Source organism: Schistocerca nitens, chromosome 2 (assembly GCF_023898315.1).
Source record: "Schistocerca nitens isolate TAMUIC-IGC-003100 chromosome 2, iqSchNite1.1, whole genome shotgun sequence".
NCBI classification, from domain to species: domain Eukaryota; kingdom Metazoa; phylum Arthropoda; class Insecta; order Orthoptera; family Acrididae; genus Schistocerca; species Schistocerca nitens.
Genome location: NC_064615.1, coordinates 780,333,368 through 780,352,564, shown reverse-complemented (window position 1 = coordinate 780,352,564; position 19,197 = coordinate 780,333,368). Strand labels below are relative to the sequence as shown.

The window sequence follows — 19,197 nt, the reverse complement described above, 5'->3', positions numbered from 1 at the left end:
AACTGGACGGGAAGAAACAGTAATAGGTGATACTCTGGAATGTAAAATGGTTCAAATGGCTCTGAGCATTATGGGACTTAACTTCTAAGGTCATCAGTCCCCTAGAACTTAGAACTACTTAAACCTAACTAACCTAAGGACATCAAACACATCCATGCCCGAGGCAGGATTCGAACCTGCGACCGTAGTGGTCGCGCGGTTCCAGACTGTAGCGCCTAGAACCGCGTCGCCACTCTGGCCGGCCATTTGTTTCACAGAGTTTCGAAGAGGATGGATGCAGATATTGAAATTTCTTTTCCAATCCTGTGTGTCTTGAAAGATCGTAGTTATTGCATGTGTCCATATTATTACACGTCGTCATGGACACCAGTATCTAACCCTGCAGTTTCAGACTCGGTAACATTGTTATTCGAACACTCTTACCTGGAATAAGACGACCACCAGCTTTCTTGTGTGTAACATGATAGATGCGATTATTGAGTGGCAAAATTTATTTTTGATGGGTATTTATTATCAAATTAGAAACGATAATTAGGCATGCATATAGTTGGGCAGACAAGACTAATTAAGCTTGTCTTAGAATGCAACAATGAATGACACCACAAAAATGATTGTTCTGACGAAAGATAACAATTAAGAAGTGCAATGAACGATTTTCAATTAAAATACTGCCTACAAATAAAGTAGTTAATCATATCGACAAGTGATTAACAAATTGATCTTCTCTAATCCAGAAGGCCTATTTTCTTCGGCAGTTACATTAATGAAGTTGCCTAATTGGTGGAAGACTTGTTGAAAATTTATCTAACCTTTATCAACAAAACTTACTCCACTGATTATTATCCGCTTTACATCTGCAACTGATAGTGGGAGCTGGCGTGTTTGAACCGCAAGGAAATAACGCTTGGTGTAGTCGATGTAGTGAAAGAATCGAAACATTCGTTGATCGTTCATCAGAGGGGGAAATATGAAATACCTTATGCGTGTTTGAGTGCTTGGCGTTTGGTACTGTAGATGGCAGTTGTATGGAATATATTTACAGCTTTTTGTCGCAAATCACGTTGTAAGTTTTGTTTCTCTTTTTAATTTTAATTTTTAAGACTTTCAATAGCTAAGAAGAAACACAGAAAAACAGGTGTTACCGTGTACAGAGCTTGTATTTATAACACGGTGTCGTTGAGGTTATGTGTTTGTTTACCGGCGTGCTTTATCATACAGGGTGTAATAACAGTAGTATGCGTAGCTCAAAGGTCTCGAATAATGCAGACTTGAGGTGTTATGGTTGTTATTACAGGAGGACGCTTCGTTACTTTTACAAAATTCCTCGTTTTGTAAAATGAATTATATTAAAGTAGGGGCATCAAGCCGTCACCTTTTGCGATTGAGTGCGGTGAAATCTGTTTTTGTTTTGTTGATCACTTTAGGCTCAGTAACGAGTCAGCTGATATACTTACTGTTCTATGACCCATATCGGCAGTTAAATGCAACACAGAAGAATGTGTGCAACTACTAGTCTGTCAATGTCATTGTTATTTACATTTCGTTCAAGACTTGTTATAAGCCTTGTCCACTTCTTTCTTTTATCAGATTACAGAGAGATTAGTAGTTACGCATAGCTTTTGTGGAATAGAAAGTCTGGAAAGAATTCCTTTTAGCCTACGCAAAAAGAAAATAGTTCACAAAAGAGTGCTCTGTCATCCAAAAAAACCACATTTTCCTCCATGTTCTTACATTGGTAAGATGTAGCGTATTTCGTTAAAATTCTGATACGTTCATATAAAGTGCCATTCCAATCAGATAGCTAGGAAGATTCCTGTGGCACAAAATAAATGAAACTGTAGTGAAGGATTTTTTGAAATAAAAAAAATTAGGCTATGTCATGATTTATACAAAGTAACATTTAGCACTGTATAGTTCAAATAATTAATAATATCGGATGTTGACATTGGAATGATTTTTTTTTTTTTAAGTGTAAATACTGTTTCAAACCGAAGTGCAACCCAGGAAAAATGTGAGCGTTGTGTCTGTAAATCATTTCAAAGACTATTAATTTTATTACTTTGTAAGAGGTTCTGTTTGTTTGGCACATTTTCTTCTGACTGGTTTCAACCGAGAAAGACCTCTAAAGCTGTTAAGTGGTATGAAATCATCAACTATCAACGTATGATACTGAAATGGAGACAGTTTTAATAGGTAGGCCTATTGCTCTGACATAAACTGAAACTACTCCAGGCAACTGAATTTGTGACAGTACATTAATTTAAAAAAAAAAAAAAAGTGACAAGAAATTTTAGATCTCACGTGTTTAGCTGTAAACCAAATGGGGTGTTCTTTACTGTGTTTGACATCTTAGTGACTCAGCCAAAAAATGGTAGAAGATGGTTGTAAAAATTTATCGTCACCTCCACTGATCACCAATTAGCTTCTGAAGCACCATATTATTTAATAGGAATAACACTTCATCGTCACCACTTTGTGTCAAGTGCATGCTGCTTGTTAGCTGGCCGGGGTGGCTGAGCGGTTCTAGGCGCTACAGTCTGGAACCGCGCGACCGCTATGGTCACAGTTTGGAATCCTGCCTCGTGCATGGATGTGTGTGACGACCTCAGATAAGTTAGGTTTAAGTAGTCCTAAGGTCTAGGGGACCGATGACCTCAGAAGTTAAGTCCCATCGTGCTCAGGGCCATTTGAACATTTTGGTGCTTGTTAAATTTGATGAGTATTGTAGTGTTTGATGTTTTGGAGGCACCTGTTCTAGGGTTATACGTTTGCTACATTATGGGTTTGTCTGCTACATTTAATATCTGTGATACGGCTTAGCTGCATTTACACAAAAAACCATATGAGAGCATTGCATGTTATCGCAATCCATTTCTGGATAGATTGGAGATGGATATTTGTATGTAAATGTATTAACACTACTATGAATAATTACTATGAATCAGGATAGAACTGAAAGGAAAGGAAGGAGTGAACAACTGTGTATGTGTTTGGGTTATTATTTTGTATCTATACTGTAAAGCTCAATATAAATGCCAGACAGACACGTGGAAACTGGTAACTTTAGTATCCTGTCTGGTAATTGAGAAATTGCCTGAAAACATATCTCAGTCTCTTAAGACAAATATTCGCAATATAAGTGCTTTTTGTTGGCTGAAGTCAGTACACTGTTTGAACAACTTTTGCTTCTGGCTTTTTTCATGAAAGTACCTCTTGCTTAAGCTTATACAAAATGTGAGAATTTGCCTTGCAGTGTGAGTTTTCCAGTTGTCTGTCTCATTATATTTGAAACTAAAATTTCTGGTAGACTGCCACTCAATTAGCAGCCATGTAATGTTTCTGCTGCTCTTCCCAGGATTTTTGGTGTTTGTAAGTGACTCTTGTCCTTGTTGCTACATTCTTGTGGCAAGAAGCTGTCAACCTGGAACATGCAGTAATAACAGAAATTAAGATATTAATAAATTGTGGTGTGTACATGCAACACACAAGTAATGAATTTTTTTTTTTTTTTTTTGTTGTTGTTGAACTGCCAATACTGCATTGCATGGTGGCGAATGTTCTTTTTTGATTATTAAAAAACAATGCTTCAGAATAGTCCAGTATATTCTTGCTGCGTAATTAAAGATGAATTGTTGTACTTCCATATTGCCTTATTTTGCCAAGTGAATACAGCAAATTCCTCTAAATGAATTCACACTGTCACTGGAGTGCCCCCGCCCTCCTCGTGCTCCCAGTGTGTTCCTATACATTTCCAGGCTATACTCTCATGCACTTGAAATTTTAATGATTTTAAGTGGTCATATTTTTCCAGCTGTATGGGTGTTTTGAGGGATGAAATTCCTATTTTTAAATATGTTTCTCTACTATTGTATGCCAGTAATTGGGTATGCACATGTCAATGATAATAGAAGGTGGTTGTCTATGATACCAACCATAACCTGTGTACAATAAATTATGTTAGTGCTAAAGTAATACTGACTTCTACCTTCTGCATAATAGATTTTCTCATAAGTCATGGCCTGTTGAATTAAGTAAAACTAAAAATGTTACCTTATGTCTTTGTTGTTGACATATGTATGTGTGCCCAGTCGGAGGAGGGGGGCGGCAATGTTGCCAGATAGCATACGAGTATGACATGCAAGGACGCTGATACGATAGTTCATAGGTGGGGGCCTAGTGGGTTGTATAGTATTTTTGATATCTAGAAAGATGAACGGTGACTTGTAAGAAGCCACAAAAAAGTTCCATTTACAACCTTTTAAAAACCTTCGTGACACTGACTTTTAAATCATTTTCTTAAAATGAAAACATGTGACTACACTATCAATTTTCCTTTTCCTGAGAGCTGGGTGGGGAGGGGTAGGGTTGTGTCACTGTTGCTCTTGCTATGGGTGCTCTTGATGACCTGTACTCAAACTAGAAATGTAAACTCCTCATTTTGAATGTCTCCCTTCCACCCTATGTAACCTGCCTCTCTTTCTAATACTCTGCACATATCTACAAAACAAGTAAAATGACAAGCACGTGGAGTCCTCAGAAGAACTGTGGTTGGTGGACACCTGACCCCTATCACTTCACTTGCTGAAACATCAGTCATGAAGTTATTTTAACCAAAGTGTAATGATCTCAGAAGAATATGTTGTGTATCATTCGTAACAACATTGGAATCCACGTTGAACACAATCCATAGACATTCACTGTATGGATGCCTTCAGAATCTGTGCAGTTGCTGTTATACAGGATAACCCACATAAGCCTCCCTGATTTCAAGGACCCAGGAGAGAAAAACCACAGTAGATGGGTCATTCCATGCCAAGTGGTCTAGAGGCTCCCATATGACCCTCATGGATTTTGATGAAATTTTGTATGAACATTCACACATGTTCTCAATGAACACTGGTAAAGTTTCAGTTTCAGAAATTCAATACTTTTGGAGATGCAGTCACTTGTTTAAGACCACAGCCCAGCTTTCTATAGTGCGTCCTTGAATTTTCAGCAACTTTGAGATGAGATATCTCTGTAAGTATTTGCACTAAAGAAGCAAAACTTGGCCATCTTATACAACTTTTAGAGCTCTTTAAAGTAAAATATTAAGAAAAGGATTTCTGAGCAATTTTCATATAGATAATTTGAAGCAAAGTTGGGCGAAAAAATAGCGGTTTAAAAAAAATGCGAACTTTAGTTTTTTTATATCTCCAAAAGTAATTGTGGGATGTACATGAAACTTTGCACACCATAACTCACCAACACAAGGTCTTAGAATATAAAATTTCATTGTCCTATTGCTTTCCATTATTTCACAAATCTAGGGTGAAGTTGACGATTTTTCAAAAAGTGCTAAAAATGGGTATTTTTAGTCAAATTTTTCAAAAAAGGTTTTTCTCCAAACTCTTCTAAACTATGGTCATTAGAAAGAGCATATTCTAAACTATCTAGGAAAGTGGATTTGGTTTTGCAATGCAAGCATATGAGGCCCTAAAAAGTAGCATCATCAAAGAGGTGCACTGGAAGTTTGAACACATTTTTCTGGCACTCAAATTATACCTGAAATCTTTTATTTTGCCTTATACATGTTTATTAATGTCTGGGATGAATAGGACCTAGCTTAAGTCCGAATAGCAAAAGAATAAAAATAGAAACAATGTTATTTCTCAATTTTCACCTCCCCCGCCCCCCCACTCTCTCTCTCTCTCTCTCTCTCTCTCTCTCTATCTATCTATCTATCTATCTACCTATTACACACACACACACACAATTATTATTAAGAATGAATGTAAATGGTAAAATTTATTTGCGTAATCATCTAACTATTAGTTGCCTGTTTAATGAACAACACCAGCTTACTGATGGAAAAGAAGTGTATAAATGAGTTGCTATGGTCAATGGTGGCTTAACCACTGCTAGTGTCATTTCACCTGAGAAAAGCAGCATTCCCATTGCCATAGGGGCCACACTTGATAGCTTAGCAACAACAGCCACAGGTGGGTTTTTTTACCACAGGATCCCAAGCCTGATAGTAAAATTATTTAAGTGCTCTGTGTAAAATTAGAAGGCACTCTTGGGTTCCTTAGATTGTTTCCACTAACCTATTTCAATTTTTGATATGCTACATTAATTTTCTGATGAATATCAAGAGGAATGGTGTATTGCCATCTAGACGAATTTACTGATGGAGCTGGCATAACTGCAATAATGAGGTGTTCCGGAACCCAGCACTTGTCACTTCTTGGTGGCCAATAAAATGACTTTGCTGGACCATGTGGGTGCATAAAGTTTATTAATGCATCCCTTTGCTCTGTGGAGGTCTCGCAGATATTCCCAATCCACCACACGTTTTCATAGATGCATGCAACATATTGTCCTGGTTGGAGAGCAGACATTAATATGCCTCCTTCATTACCGTGACCCATTTTAGCTAGAAAAGATGAAGAATCATTTGAAACTCTGCTGACCTGAATTGTTGTTTCATCAATAGGTAAAATCTGATGATTTTCTCTAGTGCCTGCTACAGTTTGTCCAAGTTTAAACCTCTCTTCTTGTGACACAATATTTTTTTCAATTTCATGTTTACTGACTAAAACAAATTTAATTCCATTAATGTTTTCAGAGCAGAAGTGAAACAGATCTAGGGGAGTAAGAATTTGTCCATTAAGTGGCTGTTGCAAGCTTGCTCTTGCTGCTAACCGCTTTGTTGTACCTCCAATCCCATCACAAGGTGATTTCCCATGACTAGTAGCAAAAAAATTCCATGCGGCTGTCATTCCAAAATCACTCTTATGATAGCACAAATTTAGGAAATTCTTGAATTTTTTATATTGAGCACTGGAGCCATCACTGAAATAATGAATGTGGGATATCTGTGCGAACCATGCTTTTATATATTTGATGAGGTCCTTGACAAAAACGTGAACTGTAATAGTGTCATGCCACAAACAATCACTGATAATGCAAAAATTTAAAGATTCTACTTTCTCATTTTGACGAAATTAGATAACAAATGGATGAATTGTTGCTTGACTATTGTCCCAGTGGAAGCCTTGCACAGCATCCTGAATGATAAAAGAATAATTTTCTGCAAAATCCATTAGGACAACAAGCTCTTCGTCTTTCAGATGACATTTAAGGCCTTTAAGATGCAAGCTTTGATGCTTGGCAATGTAATGATGGCATGACAGACTCCATATTTTATTTTTTAATTCTCCAATAAATTCATCCACTACCATTTGCTTCGTGTCCAGTGTGGCCCGATCTGTATGTATCCATTGCTTAAACACAATAACTTGCTGTGGCTCATGATCTAGGAAATAGCTGGCAATTTCAGATGCTATAGCTTCGGGCCCAGGACACCTTTCACAGCGATGTAGCCTGCACTGGTTAGAGTTCAAACTGCCTTGCTGAGAATCTCCTTATAATTTTCACGTATACCAGCTCCACTAAGCATAAGCTTAACATTTTGGTGAATTGCACAGACGCAAACTGCATGCATTCCAGCTGATCCTAATGTTACACACCATTTGGGTCTAAGTTCACAAAACTTTGAGAACCCTATTCTGGACCATTTATATTATTATAGATAACATATATTTCCCGTAAATTGCAAAGTAACAATCTTTTCTGCATGTATGTCTTTCTATCTAAAAGTCTAACTGAAATATTATCTTTTTTTCCAGGGCACACCCTACTATACTCATCATCTTCAAAAAAATTTCGCACTCTACTAGCAACTTCTGCTGGTAATTTCCTGCTTTGCCTATTTTCGGGAAGTGTCAGAATGCCCTTCTCTGCATTAAGCTTCTTCACCATTCTTTTGGACATGCCGAACTGAGCTGCTGTTTGTCTGACTGTCCAATTTACAGCCAAGGTTAAAATTTGCATCTGTTCTTTATGAATTGCATTCTGCATCTTGGCTTTCAGTTCAGTCAGCAAATGTTCATAGTCGGCACAGTTTCCACATTCCTTAATTTCACTAGCATCTTCAATTTGTCGGTTTACTCCCATTGCATTTACAATTCTGTTTTTAATCACATTTTGAGCCTTTTGAATTTTCTTCTTCACATATTGGTGCTTATCTCTGTAGCTTACTGTTCTCTTCAGGGGTGAAATACGATAGACAATAAGCAACTATTTAATTCTTCTTTTGGTTTAAAGTCCTCATCAGAATGTGATGGTGAGGCTGATAAAGCTTCGTCCAAGTGTTTATTTAAGGTAGTCCTGCAAGCCGGACAAATTTTCTGACCTGGCTTTATGTTATTAACAAACTGCTTCTTCAACATATCAGAAGCCTTATTAGCTGTTTCAGTATCAAGAGTGCGAATTCCTGCCTTAACATTATGACTCACTTTCCCAAAGGGATTGAAGCATTTTTTGTAGCCTCTCATATTGTGTCAATAACAGGGTTTCATGGTGTAGGCAAACTTGAGAGATATTGTCCAGCTTTGCTTCAGAATGTCGGGCCAACAACTCTTTTTCCTCATCACTAAAATCTGCAAACCATTTTACAGCAGCTTTTTTGGCAAAGAAAGTGACATGACACTTTGTTCCACTATCTCCTTGCCCAATTGAGCAGGAAGGTATGCTGTTCCCTTCTGCATCCATCTCTAATCAGTAACTAAATAATGTATTTGGCCTCTAAGTGCAAATTGTAATCTGCTTAAATTTCAGACAAATTGCTACTGAATGAAGTTATACAAACGTATAACACCAATGAAAAAATCTAATAAGAGATATATGCTATAAAAGACACAATCAAAACAATTTTTTGTAAATTAGACTACAAACTTTGATGGTGTTACGAATCACTTAACAAGCCACACTCAGTCAAGAGAATCCACTCACTATGCTGCAAACACACCACTGAAATACTGATTGTTCAAACAAGGCTCACAATAATGAAACAATCTGATTGTTAAAGTAATTGTTGCCATTATATTTTCTATAAACAGTGAATCTTGTGAATTTTCTCTGTGAAACTAGTGGTTATGTATTTACCAAAGTAGTAGGCTACATTTAAGTGTGATTAAATACAAAATTAAAACTCTTAGATGTTTAACCAACCTATTTCACATGTTTCCCTAATAACTTTAAGACAAAAATGCACAGGTTACAACACCTAGGTATTAAAATCTCTGCAATATTGATTGGAAAATTTACATCACTTGATGCACAATTCAAGCAAACCGATTCTTTTTTGGAAAAATGTTTTATACAATTGAATCAAAAAATTTGGACCTCGTTTTCCACTTGCAAATATTTACAGTTTTGAGAAGTACAAAAAATTCTCTCTCTCTCTCTCTCTCTCTCTCTCTCTCTCTCTCTCTCTCTCTCTCTCTCTCTCCCCCCCCCCCCCCCCCCCCCCCGAAAAAAAAAAATTAGAAGAGTTTTATGCAGATGAACACTTACGATAAAAGCAGAAGGGCTACTTCTCATAGTTTTCAAGTTTTTCTGACAGTCTCATTGCCTATTTACCAGATCTTTTTATTTCAATTATTCAAGGCATTAATAAACATTTATTAGGCATAATAAAAGGTTTCAGGTATAATTTGAGTGCCAGAAAAATGTGTTCAAACTTCCAATGCACCTCTTTGATGATGCTACTTTTTAGGGCCTTATATGCTTGCATTGCAAAACCAAATCCACTTTTTTAGATAGTTTAGAATATGCTCTTTCTAATGACCATAGTTTAGAAGAGTTTGAAGAAAGCACTTTTTTGAAAAATTTGACTAAAAATACCCATTTTTAGCACTTTTTGAAAAATTGTCAACTTCACCCTAGATTTGTGAAATAATGGAAAGCAATAGGAGAATGAAATTTTATTTCCTAAGACCTTGTGTTGGTGAGTTATGGTGTGCAAAGTTTCATGTACATCCCACAATTACTTTTGGAGATATAAAAAACTAAAGTTCGCATTTTTTTTAAACAGCTATTTTTTCGCCCAACTTTCCTTCAAATTATCTATATGAAAATTGCTCAGAAATCCTTTTCTTAATATTTTACTTTAAAGAGCTCTAAAAGTTGTATAAGATGGCCAAGTTTTGTTTCTTTCATGCAAATACTTACAGAGATATCTTATCTCAAAGTTGCTGAAAATTCAAGGACACACTATAGAAAGCTGTGCTATGGTCTTAAACAAGTGACTGTATCTCCAAAAGTACTGAATTTCTGAAACTGAAACTTTACCAGTGTTCATTGAGAACATGTGTGAATGTTCATACAAAATTTCATCAAAATCCATGATGGTCATGTGGGAACATTTCTCGATATTAGACCACTTGGCACGGAATGGCCCAGATACGACATTGAAAAATGCACCACATTGTAGAGCATCTCAAAGAATTTATATTCCCGTGTCAGAAGTGCTAAGTATCTTGACCAGAGTGCAGCGTGGTCGCATGAAGTGAAAATGGCGACTCCACAGCAGCGCACGCAAGCAGTAGCGTGGTTTGCAGAAACAAAATCGCTGATTACTGTGCAAAGAAATTATCGTTGTTTGTATGAATGTGATCCACAGGAATGGTATAGGAAGTTTCTGGCAACAGCAAGTGTTCTGAAACATTGTCGCAGTGCATGTTACAGAGTTTCGGAAGAGGCAGTGGAGGAGATCAGACAAACATTTCTCAGAAGCCCACGTAAGTTAATTCGTCAAGAATCTAGGCAACTTGATGTACCTCGATCAACATTGCATCATGTAGTTCATCAGCGTCTTCGTATGTGTGCTTACAAAGTACAAGTTCTGCAACATCTGACGCCGAACAACGAACCATGCTGACAATAATTTGCTGCGGATATGCTGCACTGTATTGATATGGAATCCAGCTTCCTGGAAAGATGTTTATTCTCAAATGAGGCAACCTTTCATCTATCAGAAAGGGTTAATAGGCATAATGTTCGGATTTGGGTTCACAAAATCCGCACGTTGTCATTGAACATGTTCGCTATAGCCCTAAACTAAACGTCTTGTGTGGGCTAATGCACGACAGGATTGTTGGACCGCTCTTCTTTGCGGAACAAACTGTGAATGGGTCAGTGTATCTGGACGTGTTGGAGTAGTTTGTGTACCCTCAGATACAAGACTTGCAACCCAACATCATTTTTCAACAGTTGGAGCTCCACCGCATTGATCAATGGCTGTTCGAAAGTTCCTGGATAGGAAATTCCCAAATCGTTGGCTTGTACGTAGAGGCTCCATTGCCTTACCACCATGTTCACCCGACATTACGCCACTTGATTTCTTCATGTGGGGATTCGTGAAGGACCAAGTGTATGCGACCATAGTGGACAATATTACTACATTGCGACATCGTATCACTAATGCAATTGCAACAATAACAGAGGAAATGTTACAAAGAACTTGGCAAGAAATTTAATATAGACTCGATATTCTTCGTGCTACAAATGGTTTACATGTTGAGGTGTATTGATAATAAAGAAATAAATTCTTTGAGATGCTCTGTAATGTGGTGCATTTTTCATTGTCGTATGTACTGTGGGTTTTTTTTTCCTGGGTCTTTGAAATCAGGGAGGTTTGAGTGAGACACCCTGTGTATCTCGGTGGATGTACAGACTTCTTTATTTTTCTGTAAGGTATTGGTGAATGTGCACATACTCTGCAAACCACTTCTATTGTATGGGAGGGGGGGGGGTGTTGGATACTTCCCACTGTGCAACATATTAGGGTTTTTCCCATTCCATTCATATGTGGAGCATGGCTACAATATTTGTTTAAATGCCTCTGTGTGTGCTGTAATTAACATAATCTGGTCTTGGGAGTTCCTGTGGCAGCTACAGTGTAGAAGTTGTTGTATGTTCCTAGTTTCTTCACATTACATTCATTCTTGAAAACCAAAGGAGTGATGACCTTCATGCTTATTTATGCTCTTACACTGGTTGAGAAAGTGACAATTTCATACTACACGTTATCACCCCACCGTACAGTGCTTATCTCATAGACAAATATTTCAGACATTTCAGTGCAAGCATGGGCAGCTTGATGTCTGTATATGGATCCATGGATACTTAGAGATGGTGTTGTGGGTATTATTGCCCCATAGTCCTCCTCCACATGTCTTTCTCACAGAAAGTATCCATGGATACGTAGAGATGGTGTTGTGGGTGTTATTGCCCCATAGTCCTCCTCCACATGTCTTTCTCACAGAAAGAAGTGCTGTAACTATTGAAACTCCCGCAAAAGTTGTCATAACTTCTCTACTACTTTATGTAGAGCGTCAAAATTGCAAATTTAGTTGGCATTGCTTCCTGTGCACAAAATACCTACTCGACATACTCTCCATTAAAGTAATACATTTGCAACATTGTTAAAACCATCTCTATAACTCTCTTTGAAAAAAATAATGTGTGTGCCGACCTATATTCTCTCCTTTCCAGCCAGTGTTGTCGTAAGTTTGTCATCAAATCATTTTGGCCAAAGACTATTAAATATAACAAGTCAGAGGGCAGCACATCTAGCTGTACAATGGGTGAGGGGCACAGTGATACAATGTCACACATCATCATAGTAAATTTTGGATGCTGTCTCACTCTAATGTTGTCTCTTCTCTCAAACAAAACAGTCACTGTGATATTTTGTGTTTTTTCTATTAAATTTATGAGGCTTTGCAGATGAGATGTTAAGCATTCCATGGACTGATTCTTCATTTTTTTATCGTAAAGGTAAGTCTCCATTTGTATTTGTGTCACCGGGTCAGGGTGTAAAGCATCATGATTGACTTCAAACACTTTAAGCAGACCTGAATAGACTTCACCATTATCTCCCTTGAATCAGCATCCAGTACTCAGGTACACATTTTCCATGAAATTCCCAATCCCTTTAGTTTTGCACCATCACCTGAATTTCATTGTGGTCACTTTTATTCTGGTGCAAACTCACAAATTTGTGACCTGCCTGTCTGCATGAATCAAGCTGTCACCCACTTACTAATGCCGTAGTCGTCAGTATCATATCAGGCAAGTAAAGAAAATGAAAGTCTTACCTTTATAGTCTCAGATATCATTGAATTTAATATGTGTTAAAATTCAAGACAAAGTATTAAACCATTATCTTCTTATTTTGTCCATAAAATTTTCTGACCTGCAATACAGAACACTGAAGATGTTTCCCCACACAATATCCATTACTTTCATACAACTTTGAAATGTTGTGTCTATGGAATGGTTCACAATGTTTGTTACTTCTTTTAATTTGAAAGGTCGTAATTTTCTGATTGGAAATGGAAGTGAGCATATGGCGTCATTGGCCGCGAGGCCCCTTTGGGGGCAGGTCCGCCCACCTTGGTGCAGGTCTTATTACATTTGACGCCACAATGGGAGACCTGCGCCAGATGGGGATAAAATGATAATGAAGACAACGCAACACCCAGTCACTGAGCGGAGAAAATCTCTGACCCAGCCGGGAATCGAACCTGGGTCCGTAGGACGGCAATCCGTCAGGCTGACCACTCAGCTGTCGGGGCGGGCATTCTCTGTTTAAAAAATCCCCGTTTTGGAAAGATGGGTCAAAGTTCTTTTGTTGTAGCTACCCATATTATTATTACAATTAAAAACTGTTTTTCCCAAAATACCAAATACCACTCCGGAGATACAGCATTTCAGCAATAAGTAAAAATGCACACATGAAAAGTGTCAACACATATGTCATCTTTGTAGGTCATTGTTTCACGCCAGGAATTATTTTTGGCAAAACAACAAATTATGGTTTTCTTGCTTTGTCCTGAATTTTAAGATATGTTAAAATCAATTATGTCAGAGACTATCATCACAGGATTTATGGTGAGCTGCATCTGATAATTTTTGTCAGTGGCAACAGCTGATGGTCTCCCATTGTACAGTTTGTATTGCTGGTTTCCATTTTGTTATTTATTTGTGCACATTGGTTTTGTCAGTGTTCTTCACACTCATTCTTTGACTTTTTGGTGATGATGTACATTTTGCATCCTGTCTTCCCCCATAAGTATTAACGGCTAGTTCATCCTGCTTGAATTCTGTTTATCATCTGTCTGGGAAAATATGTCCTGAAACACTTGTATAGAGAAAGAGCCACTCCAACATTATATGGAGTTTGAATGATTTTTCAGTAGCTGATAAATTACGTCCACATAGATCCGTCATGCCTTGTATGTTACATGTGGCACCATGTCTGACAGGACTAATTTGCAAAAAACGTGTCCTGTTAAGAACCAGTTGTAATTAGTCACAATCTTTGGAATTTTAATGTCAAAAATAAACATTCAGTCAATTGCAAGGAGCACATGAGCCAGCTGGTAGGACAGTTGATACACTGAAAAATATTTGGAATCCGATATATCAATATTTTAAAAAAATACCATTATTGGTCCTCGGTATATCGACTGAAAAAATATCAATATACTGGCCCATAAAAATATTGGCTGCACATTGTAAATGTATATGTAAGTATTGAATTGTTATTAGATATTCTGTACATCAGCAAGCTAGCAGCCTGCTTATCCCCCTCTAGAAAAAGAATTGAAAGGAAAATGACGCACATTCACATTTGGCGATAACCACTTCGCTAACAATAGCAAATGCGTGGAAAAGGTGTCCAGTGGGTCCATCGTTCAGTTTCCTCACATATCGATTTGTTCGAAACACCTCATGTTGATTTCCCTGTTTTTTCATTTGTGCAAAAGCCAGCAAACTAGAAGTTGTAGTTTCAGAATTGTGCGGTTAAGTTAAATGTTGCAGTTTCTGTTGGTAGTGATGAGCACTGATCATGTCAGTATTTTCCCTCCATGCATCTTCGCTCACCGCAAAGACCAGCCTTGTCATTTAGATTTTTGTTCATCATTTTCAGCAGCTGTTTTTGAAGAATGCCAATATGAAGACATAGCACACCAGTTGCTTCAAAAATTCTTGTTTAATATTTCTGGTGTGCTATTTCTTCAAATCAAAAGTCTTGTTATTCCGTTCACCCTCCCCCTCCACTCTCCTTAGTGCCATCAGACTTCTTCTTTGTGCCACCTAAATTGTTTCACACAGTGAAAGAGAAAGACTGGACATGATGAAAGCTGAAAGTGTAGTAAGACTTCTTCACACTGTGAAAGTGAAATTATGTTCCACTACATTTTCAAGAGAACAATTTCAAATATCTACCAAAAATTGCGAAAAATATATAATACTAAATAAAGATATCAGCGCTTGATATTGATATATCGGTGAAAAAAATATCACCAATATGTATCAATATTTTTTCCAAAAAAATTAGTATTGGTATTTTATCAACAGGCCTACCAGTTGGCCACGTAGGAAGCACTTCTTTGTCATCAATAAATTCAGCTTTGAACACACACATTATAATGCTGAATCTGACTAAATGCTGCAACTAGATGCAGATAGGCAGAATAAAAATACTATTAAAACACATTAGCTTTTGGTCAGAAGGCCTTCTTCCGAAAGAGACAACACAAACACATTCACACAAACACAGCTCACACACATGTGACCACTCTCTATGGCTGCTGGGTGTGTGTGTGTGTGTGTGTTTTGTCTATTTCAGAAGAAGGCCTTCTGGCCGAGAGTTAATGTGTTTCATTGTCTTTTAGTTGTGCTGAAGTCAGATAGCCAAAAAATTATAGCAACTTGAAAGAAAAGGCAGTTTTTGTGCATCATAGGTTGTGATTTAAGTATCCCAAGCATTATGTGATGTATTGTGCTATAGCAAACTGTTAACAACAATTTTGAGCATTTAAAATGTGTTGTAAGATTGAACATAACTTATTTACTTACAGCTTTTAAATTTTTTATGTATTCAATGCTGCCTTTTCTACATTACTGCCATTACATAGAGGTAAATAACCACTCATGTATTATCACTTTAGAAATATACAAATGAAGTTAATGTATTGCAAGTAATAAAGGGTAATGTCATATTATTATAAAACAGAAAGTAAAGAAAATGAGTACTGTATTGAACAGCTCTTCAAATTATGCTATTTAATTGGATAGATAAAGAATCTACTCACCAAGCGGTGGCAGGACATACACATAAAAGACTGTTGTGATTGGCAAGCTTTAGGAGCCAGTGGCTCCTTCTTCAGGCAGAAGGGTTGAAGGGGAAGGAAGAAGGGTGAGGGGAAAGGACTGCAGAGGTCTAGGAAAAGGGGTAGAATTGACAAGCAAGGTATGTGGTGGGAGTGGGACAGGCACGGACTTCAGACAATCTAGTTAATGGTTGGTATCTTTGATGTAGGAGGGGAGTGCTTGTCACCATTGATGCCACCTCCCTCTATACCAACATCCCCCACATACATGGTCTGTCTGCTGCTGAACATTTCCTCAGTCAGCGCCCACCTGATTCCAAACCTATGACATACTTCCTAGTTAATCAACTTTATGCTGACCAACTACTACTTCACCTTGAGGGGCAGACATACAAAGAGATCAGGGGTACGGCCATGGGAACCACGATGGCTCCTACCTATGCCAATCTTTTCATGGGTCGCTTGGAAGGAGCTTTCCTGGGATCCGTAAGTCTTCAGCCCCTGGTTTGGTTTAGATACATTGATGATATCTTTACCATATGGACTCATGGTGAGCCTGACCTGCTAAAATTCCTGGAATCTCTGAATACCTTCTCCCAATTAAATTACACATGGTCCTATTCCAAATCCCATGTCACTTTCCTTGATGTTGATCTCGTCCTCACCGAAGGCCAGGTACACACTTCCGTCTCCACATTAAGCCTACCAACAAACAACAGTACTTATATTTTGACAGTTGCTGTTCTTTCTATGTCAAACATTCCCTCCCATACAGCCTTGGCATCTGAGGCAAAAGTATTTGTTCAGATGCAGACACTTTTAGATGCAGACTCTTTACTGCAGTACACCACCAGTCTTGCCCCAGCCTTAACTGCTCGTAGTTACCCCAACAGCCTAGTTAAAAAGCAGATTTCCCAGACCATCACATCCAGTCCTGGTACTGCTGATCCCTCCACAAAAGAGCTTTGGAGCTCACCATTGATGACTCAGTATTATCCTGGTCTGGAATGTGTTAATCAGCTACTTCAACAGGGCTAGGACTTCCTAAAATCACGCCCTGAAATGAGATCCATTCTGTCTTAAATTTTGCCCACCACACCTAGAATAGCTTTCTATCGCCCTCCCAGTCTCTGCAATATTCTTGTCAGACCCTATGCCCCTTATGCACACATCTCCTTATCCTATGGCTACTACCCCTGTGACCATCGCTGCTGCAATATGACATTCGTGACCTCGGTGCCTGTTTCACCACACACGTCATCTGGATTCTTCCCCCCGATGCCAGTTTCTCAGAACTCTGCAGGTGGGAACTAGTACTACAACATGTCCTTAATTCTCGCCACCCACCTGGCCATGATTTATGTTAATTTCTTCCATCTCAGCTTTTCTTCACTGTAACTACTCTTAGCTTCACTCCGTTTAGTTTTCTACATGTTGCATTGTATTTCCCGTCTATTTTTCACTGCTCCCTCTCACCTCTGCTATGTACAATGAACTTAGCTTCTCACGCTTATTAACTCTAGCTTGATGTTTTAGTAGTAAGTTCTGTCTTGTATATTACCCTGTCTTCTGCCTTTAAGTTCTCAGATTATCAAATCTCGTCTGATGCAGTCCCCAACAATCGGTCTTTCCTTCTCATCCTGTACAGTAAGTCTCCCCCGACCTACAGTTCTGGGTAACTTTCCCAAAATTTACCCCTTTTCCTACACCTCTCCAGTCCTTTACCTTCACCCTTCTTCCTTCCCCTTCAACCCTTCGCCTGGAGAAGGAGCCACTGGCTCCAAAAGCTTACCAATCACAGCGGTCTTTTGTGTATGCGTTCTGCTGCTGCTTGGTGAGTAGATTTTTTATCTATTCAATTAAATAATTGTATAAATAATTGTTTTCATTGTTATCCTCAACTTGTGTGTCACTTTTCTGGATATGAAAATAAACGAGCGTGATGGTGTCTGTAAGTGCAGTTCATGACAAATGAATTCCAGAGGGGTCATGTTGTGGGTCTTCAATGAACTGCCCAACTGCTTCCATCGAACACTACCTCTCCCAGCATTCTTCCGAGTACAAACTCACTACATCATTCTTTATACATCTAACCAATTGCAACCTCACACACAACCACTCCTTTGGTGGGAAGAGATATAAACAAATCCGCAGAATGGCCATGGTTGCCCATATGGCAGTTTTCTATGTCAATCTGTTTAAGGGCTCTCTTAGAGGACGTCTCCCTATCCCCCAAACCCTTGTCTGATTCAGGTTCATTAATGAGATCTTAATGGCCTGGACTCAGCGCCACAATACCCTCACAATGTCAACAACTATCCTCTAATATGCTTCATCTCAACCTCCTCAGCCCATTGTGCCACCTTTTTGGACAGTGGCATTCACCTCTCTGATGGCTCTACTTATCCATATGAAGCCCACTATCAACAGTCTCTACCTATTGACAGCTGTCATCCCTTCCACACCAAAAACTTGTTCTCATAGAGCTCGGCCACCCGAAGGACGATGTATCTGCAGTGACGAGAATTCCCTTGACCAGTATGCCGAAAATCTTGTAAAGGCCTTCACAGACAAGCAATAACCCCCAAACCTAGTCCACAAACAGTTTTATGCACTATATCCTCACACACTCCTAATCCTCACACCATCCCAAGAAACAATTACAAAGAAGCAACCCTCTTGTCACCATTATCATTCCACACTAGAGCAACTGTACCATAACCTTAACCACTGTTTTGACACTCTGTCGCACCTGGAAATGAGCAACATCTTACGCACAATCCTTCCTGCCCCTCCAAAATTGTTATTCTACCGTCCACGTAATATACACAATGTCCTGGTCTATTCTAATGCCACTCCCACTCCCAAACCCGTGTCACAGTGGTCATAACCCTGTGGAAGATCCTGGTGCAAGACCTCTCCTATTCACCCACCCAGCACATCCTACTGTAATCCTATCACAGTCGTATTCTATCCTAGTAGAGGCAGGGCCACCTGTGAAAGCAACCATGTCATATTCCAATTTTTTTTTTCACGGCATTTTATGGTGGAATGACCACAAATCAGCTGTCTTATCAGAATGGAGGGTCACTGCCAAACTGTGGCCAAGAGCGAAGCTGACAACCCAGTGGTGGAACACACTGCTAGACAGAAAATGCTTCTGTTCCATGGCTGTTTCAGAACCAGT

The 19,197-nt window shown here is 38.6% G+C and overlaps 1 protein-coding gene across 1 annotated transcript in view; it reads left to right on the top strand.

Annotated features, from left to right (window-relative positions):
- The first annotated feature begins 993 nt into the window (after positions 1–993).
- The window catches only part of LOC126235327 (uncharacterized), a 154,248-nt gene continuing 136,044 nt past the window's right edge, over positions 994–19,197 (top strand). Inside the window, exon 1 of the mRNA XM_049944050.1 lies at positions 994–1,063. The gene's annotated coding sequence lies outside the window, so the exon portion shown is untranslated. The remainder of the gene's footprint in view (positions 1,064–19,197) is intronic.